The sequence below is a fragment of the Rhea americana genome, unplaced genomic scaffold (assembly GCF_003343005.1).
Source record: "Rhea americana isolate MKP2758 unplaced genomic scaffold, rheAme1 scaffold_125, whole genome shotgun sequence".
NCBI classification, from domain to species: Eukaryota; Metazoa; Chordata; class Aves; order Rheiformes; family Rheidae; genus Rhea; species Rhea americana.
The window spans coordinates 25,743-37,637 of NW_028185317.1; positions in this window are offsets into that span (position 1 = coordinate 25,743).

Sequence of the window (11,895 nt, forward strand, 5' to 3'; positions counted from 1 at the left end):
AAGAACTGGGCAGGAAAGGTTTTTATTTTCTTGTCCCTCTCTGGTTTGTGGGATGGGGGGGGAAGGATCAAAAGTCTCAACTGAGAGTGAGATAAGGGAATCATTTTAAATGTATTCTTCAAGAAAGAAGATAGGAAACTTACCCTCCTCTAGTTTCTCAGTCAGTAACTAGGGTGCTAAGCTGGAATACAGCAAACCTGGGTTTCAGTACTGATTCGGTAACAGGAAGACGTAGGAGCTAGACTTGAATTTGTACAAATCCTTTAAAGCGCAGGCTCTCAAAGCTCCTACAGTATAACGTCATTGTTTGGGCCAAGTAGAACGTGAACCACAGAGGCAGATGCTCCAGCTTTTTGGTGGTACTTCTTTTTTGTTTGTGTGAGGGGGGGTACTCTTGAGTCCACAGCCTGGAGGCCTCAGCTGAGTGGCTATGTTGGAGAGGACTCTGTCCTCTGATAAGAAGTTGCACCCAAGACTGAGAAAACTCTGTGGAAGTACTTTGCAGCAAAATCATCAGTTTTGTCCAACTTTGTTGCAACAAACTATAACAGGATAGTTTATTAACAGCTTCACGACTGGATCTCACCAGAAGTTGGCTATACTGGCCAATAGGAGTATGTGCAGGAGGAAAGATGCTTCACAGTTTTGGTAACTGAGCTGGAGCCTGTGAGCAAATGCTTGTTTGCTTTGGCAGCAAGCCACCTATCTGAGCATCCTACAGGACACTGTCAGTGATTGTCCCCAAWGGACATACAGCCACCAAGGAGTCACCTTTTAAGAAGGGGACGAGGGGTACAATCAAGAGTCTGCACACTGCTTCACAGGTAGACACTGGGATGGTATTCTGCTTCATCGTCTGCACAGATTAGGCTAATCTAGCATTAATGGTTCCTCAGATCTTTTTAAAATGCCGTGAGAGGTATACAATGTGTTTGTCTCTTTCTGGCCTTCTGTAATTGTGTGGACTGTGAGTTGGTGTGTCTAAGTGTCTTGGATGGAAACAGTGGTTAAACCCAAATAAGGATCTACTGTGACCTGCAGGTGTGATTTCCCCCCCACCCCCAGCTGGAAATGGTAATAGTTTAAGGTTCAATTGCTCTGCAGTTGCTCCCATGGTAAGCTGAGGCAGTAGATAATGTAAGTTTTCCCACTGACTCTGCCCTTGCAAAATAAACTAGTTCAGCTCAAACTGTGTTCTGTAGTGGTTCAAGATAATACATGCTAAAGAGGATTAGAAGTGCTCATGTAATCTGTTAGTATGGCTCAGCTCAGGGGGGCAGAGGGAAATCAATGTATCCATGCTTTTTGATTATTTGATGCTGTAGAAAACCTTAAAGTCTGGCCCACACTGCTAGTATTAGTTTAGAACAGTTTTACTTTCATGAATGAACTGGTCTCAAGTTTTGCATGAGATAAACGTAAAGAAGCTTATTTCCTATTACATTCACTTAKGGTAGTGTTCTCTGCAGTTTTAATATTACCCTTCGGCTCCAATTAGACTTGATAAACTTTCTAGACATTTACCTACTTTTCCTACTGACTTGACATTTCTAGACATTCTACCCACTTTTCTAGACATTACCCACAGTTTTCCAGGATGTCTTAGATGACTGCAAAACTGAGTTATTCATTTACATGGCAGCAGCTGGATGTTTGCAGCAGGATGAGGTGAAAAGCCCTTTATTAGTGCTATGAAGTTTCTTAGTAATGAGCATAATTAACATGACATTACATCAACTGGCAGACAATTGCATCCCTATTCTGTGTCAGTGCCAGGGCCAGTGTTCCCAGCTGACATCCTCTTACACGCCTACTAATGGTACAAATGTGTAAGATGGGCAAGTAGGGTGCCTTTTTTGATTTGCATGTGGAAACACAAAATGCTATCTTGATTCCCTCCCCCACCCTGCAATACAAAGGTTTATGCCAAGTTAACCTGAGGCATGCCATAAAAGACTGAYACTGGTAATTATCAGAAAATAATTTTAATGCCTTTCAGGTGTAATGGCTTCTTTGGTTCTGAATTAAATAATATGTGGCTTAATGTGCAGCTTGCTTTGTGAAGTATAATCACTATGTAGACTGTTTACAATTATAATTTTATTGGCACAGCAAGTTACAGCAGAGGTCCTGAGCTGTGGGTGTGTGTGCTGCCTGAGGAAAGAAATTCAAGCACAATAGCTGCAAAAACAAGACAGTCTGCAAGATCAGTCAGAGGTTGAATCTGAGTAGAAGCAAAAGTTAGCCTTTGGTTTATTCCCTGTCAAACTTCCACTTGCCAGCAGAGGACTACTAAATGCTCTTGAAATTGCATTTCCTGGATGTGCTGTGGCCATATTGTTACTATTCTAAATATTAAAGCTGCCCTTGTGCTCTTCTGTTGCACTTCAATGGAAAATGCAAGGGAAGTAGTTACTTGTCCATGCAGAYTGAGAGGAGTTTTAGAGAGACAGTGCATTAGGATTAAATGAGAGCACCACTAACCAAGAAAGCTGAACTGGAAAAAGATGAAATTCTTTTTCAGGGAAGGGAGGATGACGACAGGAATTGTTGGTTAGAGTGGCAATAGAAGAGATTATTGATCATTGCTCCCTCCAGCACTGTAATTAAATTTTCAGAAAATGAAAGTAGTTTAGAAAATACATTTTTTTTTCTTGCTCCCTTGAGCAAGAATTACTCCCTTGAGGTTTTCTAAGCTATATAATCTTCCCTAGGAGATCAGATCTGGCATGGATTTGGAGGACATCTAGTGAATGAAAGGGGTTGGCACTCTCTGCATGGGAATTGTCACAGGACACTGAGGGGGTCTTCTGCCAGCCTGAACAGATAAAGAAAAGGCAGAGGCTTCTCCAGGAGCTGGGCAGGGTAATTCACTCGCAGTGCTGTTGTATTGGCAGCTCTTTTCAAGCTCTTCAGGTTGTAAGGTGCCTTCAGCCCTTTCAGAGGTGTGTAGCACCCGGGGCTTGGTCCTGGAAGGCAGAGCTTGGTTTCTATACATTCTGARCTGAGGGTGCATGAGGTTTGGCAAAGTTTGTGTCTTTTGTTGCTGACTGGCACAACTTTTGTTTCAGGAAGTGTTTTAAGCTCTATGGGCACAGAAACAGCACTTGATGCCTAACTGAACATTCGTTACTGCAGCTGTTCAGACAAACAGAAAATGCCTGTGTTGTCTTCTCGTTTTTGTAGTCTGTCTCTCTYAAAGCCAACCTGAGCTATGCTTTGTTGTGTGGGGTTCTTTTCACTGAATTCAAAAGGGCATATTTTCTTGCTGATTCATTATCCATGCTATCTGCTCTTGCTGTCCTTTTGCTCCAAGTGAGAGCTTGGTGTAATCACTAGTTTTGGGTGATCTGTTTGTCAATATTATGAAGGGGATGTGTGTTCTTAGATGTGAATGACAGATTATACAGGCAACTCCCCATATTAAAAAAAAAAAAGCATTCTGCTACTGAGTTTAAATGACGCTCGTGGTTTTTGTACCTTTAGTTCAGATAAGTTTCTTGTAATCTCTTGCTGTGGACCAGATCAATGTAAACAGAATGAAGCAGTCTAGGGGGTTCTACAAGGTGGAATAAGCACAGTAAAACTGTTGTGAAGCATGGGGCTCTGCTTCATCAAAATGCATGCTGGCCACCTTGGAACAAAGCTATACCAACAAAGAAAGATGGCTGGGCAGAGTTTAAGACTATTATTGAATGAACATTAGTATGGTGACATTAAATTGGAATGGTATTTGGGTCAGCTCCTTTGAGCATTTGAGTCTTTCTTCTGCATGCTAGTTCTTTCTTTATTCAGACTGGTTTTATTGATCCTAAATTACTCTTAGCCTGTCTGTTTACCATTCATACCTCATCATTAATGGAGAAGCTATCTTTGAAAGAACTTGGTAGAGTTTGGGAATAGATTGGGGCAGCACAGTTTCAAAATTGACCACAGAAGCATCTAAACTATTTTGTTGCTTAAAAAAAAAAAAAGCCCAAGAGAAAGGAGGATGAACAGTGGAGGAAGGGGGAAAACAAAAAAGCAGTATGCTTATGTGAGACACCAAACTTTCCAAAGCATTGGTCTCAAAACCAAATGATTAATTTAGTTATAGACTATTCTGGTGATATAACAGCAGCAGGACTGGGCAGGTTGATGAAACAGCTTTTACTGGAAATTAACATTTGCGGTGTTTAAATTCAGTTACAGCCTGTCTTGGAAATCAATTTGTTTAATTTGCACCTATTTGGGAGGGGAAAAGTAAATCTATTACTCAACAGGTGTTCTTTGTAAACCTCATATCCTTTGGTTTTCTTGAGAAGGGCTTAATGCTATGTTCTTTAAAGCAGTGGAAGAAAGAAAGAAATTCACCTAGCTCCTGATGAGCCATAGATAAAGAATAAAGGAATAAATTGGTCTGTTGGGAAAAGATACAGGTAAAAAGCCTCTTGTGTAAGGGACAGTTAAATAGGTGTGATACTGCTGCTACGGACTATGTTTAATCTACCCCAGAGCTGGGCATAGGAGGAAAAAATTCTCTGCATTACTCAGTATAATCAAGAATAAAGAAAATGTATCTTATTTTTCTGTACAGAAGGATAGTGGAAAGTTTTGGAATCTGTCATTATAAAGCAAACCCTGCCTATAGGATCTTCCTATCTAAACCTTGTTTTTGTGTTTAAGGTGTTCTTTTCTTTAAAGCTTACATTCCAGAGGTAAGTGAAGAACAGCCTTTTGCTTTAAGTCAAGCTGATTCACTTTGAGATACAAACAAGAATATGGCAGGACTCAGGACCCCTGGAAAGTGTGATTGCACATCTACATACGTGTGCATCCCTTCTGCAAAAAGCTGTGTCTGAAAGGGCAATTGTGCCACAGGAAATAGGTCAGTAAAGAGGTTTCTTTTCTGCTTAATGCAAAATATAAACAGGTCATCAGTTAAACACAAATACTGGAGAGGCTGCTGGAGAAATGCTGCTACTGTGGGCACTCTTGTAACTTCAGTCAGTTCAAACGCAGTGCTTACATGTAAGCAATTCCATAGAACAGATGCTACAGATGGGAGATAGTGGGTTGAATGATTTGGAGTTAAACTTGAGCTGGCTTTTCCAAAGTTAAAGAAAATGAATTGAACAAGGTTGAGCAAAGGAGTTGTGACTAGTCCAATTTAGACTCAGACTTTTTTTTTTTTAACAAATTTAAACAGGAACATTGGTTTTAAAAACAGGTAAATTGTGAGCTGAATGACATTTAAGTGAAAGTACTGCAGTGTCCTGGCTTATCTACTCAGAGTAATGAACTTTGTATTCTTTGGCTGCCTTTCATCGATGTTTTGTGAGTGTACAATAAATAGGTAACAACAAGCACGCAACCTCAGAAACCTTCCTTTCTGATTCCCTTTATCAATACAAAAGAAATCATTCTCATTAGGGAGAGATCTGTTCTTTCATATAGTCTCCAGTTTATCCTAMATATGGACATTTAGGATATACTAAATATAACATCTGTGTACACATTTATAGACAGTGTCTTTTACATGCACTTCTCTTGCACTAGCCCAAATCACATATACACAACACCTTATTAAAACAGTTGTATAACCACACAAGCGGAGTCCTTATTGCCCCGTGAGTGTCTCCCAATCCTGTGTCCAGTGGGGAATCTCTCATCCTGCATGAAAACAGGACAGATTTGAGGTACATTGTCCAAATTCTGCCCTACCATGCTGTTGAAAATGCAGTTATGTATAAAGTAGAGCAAGATGGACCATTTCTCATTTCTCAAGATATGCTATGCTTTTAAGATCCTTTTTGTTTCACAAAAAAACAACCTACATTTCCTGACTGAAAGGTTTTGCTTCAATAAAAATGAAACATGCATTCTAGTTTTGATTTCATTAAAAGCTTGAGGGAGTTTTATGTCAAAACTATGAATTTTATTTCAAAAGGTTTTTTGCAATGAAGAATAGAAATTATTCTTTTAGTTGCCAAAGATGTTTTGATGCTATCAGAATGTTTCACTTAGTTTTTAACAAGGTGCAACAATTGTTTCAAAAAATATCAATAAAGTCTTCACACAAGTTTTTTCTGACAGCTTATTCCTTTGCCTTCCAGGATATTTAGCCAATCTCTGCTTTCTCTTGTAATTTAGAGTAAGAATATGTGTTAATATAAAGTGTTAGCTATTGAAATAAGCTATAAACACCAGAAATACAGTTGTTTCTTTTTGCATCTGAAAATTAGCCTAAGGAACAAATACATGACTTGCTCAGTGTCAAAGAGGTAGTAAACTGTTTAGGCCAGGACTAGCCCTCTTTCTGCAGCTGTTGATAGAAAATCAGAGTAGCTTTCTGGAAAGTCTAGAAATAAATCCCCTCAAAAGGAGAAAGAGAACTACATCTGGAAAAAACATAAATGTATTGGCACAGGGGCCACTGCAGTGTCTTATCAGCTTTAGCTGTGAGTGCTGATACCCATGCAGAAACCTTTCCTGTCTCCTGCTGCTCAGGCACACCGTGAAGTGAAGATGTGATCTTTTTAGCACAATGGCTTCCAGTTGCTGCTGAGCCCAGTCTTCCTCCATCCACTTCCTTCTGCACCTACACTCTGTCTAAAGATGTGGTTACAAGCTTCATGTGAGGGAATAGCTCATGGCTCTTGGTTTTCTCTCTGCAGCCTTTAGAGATCTTCAATGTGGAGGTGTTTCTTGAATTAAGCTGAAAGACCTAGTCAGGATCCTTTGGAAAAGCTAATGGCCAGTCTGAGAAGCCCTGTGTAYGCTGAATTGCCTCAAGGTTTCATAGTCATTATTATGTTTTTAATGATATTCCAGATTCATAGCTTAGAAATGGCTCTCCTATGGGTGCTAGTCTCTTCCTAGAGATTCACAGGCGGGAAGGTTCAGTGTGAAACTTCAAACTGTAGATGTAATAAATACCAGGTTTTACTCRTGTTTTATAAAGACCCTTCTGGGAAATTTGCTTTTGGTGTTAAGGCTGCATTATGTGATTTCCATTAGGTGAAGTTTTATCAAGTTTTGATAAAACTAATTGCAGTGTTTCATTAGCTAASAAATTTCTTGAAGGATGATCATAGTATCCAATCATTGTCAACAATGATTCAGGATATAGGACAAGACCACTTATTTCACCTTTTTCAGAAAATCAGATAAATCACTGTGAAGATAAGTCACCATGTCTGATCATGTTAAAAGCATGCATACTGGTTACAAGGCTCACCTTGGAGGTGGAGGAGATGTGAGGAAAGGTTGAATGATTCTGTTCAACCATGGTAATGCAATGGGTTGAAATGCCCAGGGGCGCCAGTTTAGTTAAAATAATGCTTAATCTCTGTGTGCATGGAGACTATAAGGAGGCAGGTGGCATCATGAGTGCTTAGCCAAGGTTTTAGGAATAGAATTTTTTGATTTGCTAAGAATTTGAATATTAACAGGTGATCTTGGTATTTCCTACTGCATTATATGCAGCACTTCCATTCCTACCCAAGGGACCATCAGCTTTACTGATTAAAACAAAACAAAACCCTCCCCACCCAAACAACCAAAAAAACCCCTACATAATTTGGTGGATTTTGAGTATTTAGGAGAAATGGAACCAAGATTTAAAATCCTTCTCGTTCCATTTTGTTCAAATAAAACTTGATCAAACCAAATACTTCTCAGATCTTGCCTATCTTTAATCAGTCTTACAAACAGTAATGGAATAATAATCAAATATCTATATCCTGGGGCAGACAATTACTTCAGCTGGTCTGTGGTCTCTGTCAGCTCTTCGTCAGTGCAAGCATGATGCGCTATAGCTTTTGTGTTAATTCCTTCCTTTTAGGCTGCTTTTTACTGTTTTAATTGACTCACTAAAACCCCATTGTGTTGTTACTGCTTCATGAGAGCTGCTGCGTTCTGGTTCCATGCCGGTGCTCCCACCAAAATTTATCTGACTGACTACCTTCCTAAGGATCTCCTGCTGCTTTATGCACTCCAGTTGGAYGGCTTATTCAGTATTGTCGAGCTTTATTGCCTCTTCTCTGTAAATTGTGAGTCTTATAAAAATTATAACATGCTTGTTTTAAAAGTGATGTGGGGTGCATTGACATCCGGTGATACATCTGGATCCTGTGAAGATTTGGAAAGTGTGTATTGGCATCAGGGGAAAAATGAAGTTTGTCTCAGTTGTGCATTAGGCACTTCCGCAGAGTTGAAATGGTTCCGAGWGATTAGAATCAGGTGATTCTGCTGGAACAGGCTGTGTACATGTGTTCTCATAGTGTCCAACAAGACATTAAAACACATGTTTAGAGAAATCAGGACCGATAATTTATGCTATGAATGCTGTCCAGCTCTTGAGGAACCAAATAAATTGAGAATAAAGGTAAGGCTTTCCTTCAGACCATCTTTTACTGAGGCTGCAGTATTTTTTAGGTCACTATCTGGCCTCTTTTTGGATCTAGTGCCTCTAATATGAATTGAAGGAAGTGTTCTTTGTGCACCTGGCATTCCTTTTGCTTTGCAGACATGGTGAATGTTCCTTGGTTTGCCTGGAAGCCATACATACTTATTTTGGGGCTTGCTCTTAGATTGCTTTCACTTCATGCAGAAACTAGTGTCATTTTCAAATGTTCAGGGAAGCTTGAGAGCCCACAGTTTGTTCTCAGGCATTTCAGCCCAAGTGAGACTCTACAAATTAACACTTCATGAGGAATTTCTTTTGCTAAGAGCTATGCAACAAGTTGTGAGCTTTTTCTTTGCTGTTAAGAAATCTTTTAATAGCTCAAAAAGCAGTGACTTCTGTGACTCTTCCCTGTCAGCTCAGCCCATATCATTTCCAGGTGTTGTCATGGTGTTGCTGGATAATTGGACTGTGATTGCAAGACACGTGTGCTAACAAGCACTATGTAGACTTCCGTGGTCTGACAGTCATTCAGATTTCATGGTGCTTGTCTGAAAGTACCACGGTCTATGGTGCCACACTGAAAGTGTAGAAACTGCTTGCTTCGAAGAAGGTATCCATGGAGTTCTAATTTTCTGTTTCATTATTTTAAAAGCACTAATACTAAACTAACAGTAATACTAAACCCTATCAATAACGTGCCTTAATTGCACCAACTTGTCTCTCCCATGAAGGCAGTTACAGATATGAATGTTCTACCCAAATTCATTTATTTGGAAATTCACTCAGGATGTTGTGCTTTAAAATACGGCTGAGTGAACAATTCTAGGGAGCTGGAAATTAGATAGTTTAAAGTCTGATGAACATCAGCTGAGGGTCTGCATATATTCATCAGCACATTTCTGGAGCCTGTATCTARAACACAAGATGAAGGCCCAGCTTTCTGTAGGATGGAGATACATGAATTATTTAACTGAATGGAGGAGAGTCAGGTGATTCTTATATGCTTTGTCTTAAAGCTAAGGAAAAGAAATTTCACACTTTGAAATGAAAAAGCAACAAATGTTAACTGGGGTTATTATCCTGAGATGATTATAGCACAGAACTCACTTCTGCAGGGCATTATCCTGTAGGTTTCAGAGCTGAATTAGACTTCTGTTAGATTCTTTCTTTATGTGAGGAAAAAGAATCTTCTCCCTAACACCACTACTCAACTGACCATGACAAAATGTGATTAGCTAAATCTGCAGAGCATGATTTGGAGAGAGAGAGAGAGAACAGAATTASCTGAATGTCTGCATGGGCTATGAAAGGGCCCTCTTAGACAAAGGAATAGCCTGTAGRAGCCTTGGTCAGAAATTTTAATTGCAGTTCACCCATATAGCTTTGAGGTAGCCATCTCTTAAGCAGTTATTTTAATTTATCTTATGCCTGCATGAGAGACTTTTGTGATGCCATACAATTCTGTCTACTAGCAAGGTGTGGCAAGAAACCAGCTGCAACTATCCAAAACTGCTAAAAATCCGTACTTGGAAAGAACCAAGGATCATCCTTCATTATAGAAAGAAAGTAAAGAATCCTGCAAAGTGCTTAGATACCAGTGAAGGGCTTGGGAAGGTCAGGTCCCTCACATACTGTCATAGCTTGGTGTTCCACCTACTCCTGAGGAATCTTGTAGGCCTGGCATGTTGGCAAGCCAATTCCCTACGCTTAAGTAAGTAGAAACAATCTACTCTTAATAAGATCACGCTTCAAGAGAGAACTTGCAGACTGATTTTTTTCAGCTATTCAAAACATTCCATCACTTTATAAATATATGCCTTGTTTCCAGTTGTCAAGGAACAGGATAAAATTCACTATTGTATTAACTTAAATATTGAAGAATGTACTGTAGAAAAACTATTTTATCCCTCTTCTGCCTTCCAGGCAGCTGTGTCAGAACAGAGATGAGGGAGACTGCCAAATTCCCTGTTTTTGTAACAGAGTGAAATATAAGCATTGATTCCTTATGGCATGTAGAGTAGCAGTATCTTGATAAAGATCACTCAAGAAGTAAAAATACGGCTTAGATAAGGGTGTGAGCCTTACCACATATTTTAAGGTCTTACAGACTGCTGCTTTATCTTTACATCATTTCTATGTGTATTTTCTCTTCTATCTTGTCTTATACTTAAATAAAAACCAAGGCAGGTAGAGATGACAAGTCTTAAATGTTACTCTGCATTAACAAGTGCAAGATATTTCCAGGTAAGTGTGTTTTATTAAGCACATACTGGTGAGGAGGGTAGCTCAGCTACAGGAAGGCAAGGTTGGGAGGGGAAGATTCCTCTTTTGAATGAACCAGACTTAATTTCTTGCCTACGATCAAGTGCTTTTCTTTTCTAGTGTGCTTTAAAAAACAAGAAAAAGAAATGTGTGTGTTAGCTCTTGGTTTCTGCAGTAGTGCATCCTCTCGTGTTCCTGTTGCAGGGCAGCAGTTCTCCCTGACTATGCGTGCTACAGATGGCTGCTCTCTTTTGGGAATGTGCATGGTATCTGTGCTGACATTGGCCAAACGCGGGGGAAGAGAGAGAGAGACACAGGGCTCTGATGTCTCAGTGGAAATGACAACTTAGGACATGTCCTTCCCTGTTGCCTGGGGAAAAGAGATTCCTAGTTCTGCTGTGGACTTTGTGCGAGTCRCTCAGAGCAGACTTTTGACAGGTGGTAACCAGTGGTGTCATCTTCTCCATAAGAGTGCCTGGTACTGGGGCGGGAAGTGCTTTTTTGGAAGTGCTTAATGCTACAGCTGCAGCCCAAAGTGATGAATGCTGTGCCTTGTATAGGATTATTAACCTTGTGGGCTTTTCAGTGACATTTTTAATGTCAGAGCTGGAATAGCCCTTTCTCTGAGCACTATCAAAYTGAAGACCTGACCTTGCAGACCAGGCAGTCTTTTAATATAGGTTTTGTTCCAAAGGAAAATAAGCATTATATCCATTATGTTACTCTAGCAGCCAGAAGGCAGAAGCAAATTGCTGCTCAACCCAGACATTCAGCCAGAAAGCATAATTTTTAGTCATTACTAAGCATCCAAATAACATTTAGGGAAAATCATCCAAAGGCATCTGTAATAGATGGTTTTGGTTTGTGACATGACTCTAACAAGTAGACCCCATTGTAATTGGAAGGAGCCCCACCTATTCTGGATAGCCTCTTCCACAAAAGCTCCACAACGCTTCTCATTCCTGACTTGCAGCACCCAGGCTCCAAGCCAACATCTGCTGGTCTTGAAGCATTAACCTTCTATCCTGTTTGTCAGAAGTGTGTGGTGGACCATCTCATTCTGGAGCTACAGGTCCAGCTATTGTTCCAGCCTTGGATCACCCCTCTTTGGCCCTTTCCAATGAGTTATCAAGACATTTTGGTTCACACAGTTATTTCTCACTAGCACTCTGAGATATGTTTTATACTGCTGTCAAAACATTTAGAATAAATATCAGCACACCTAATTCCTGCATTCCTGCCCC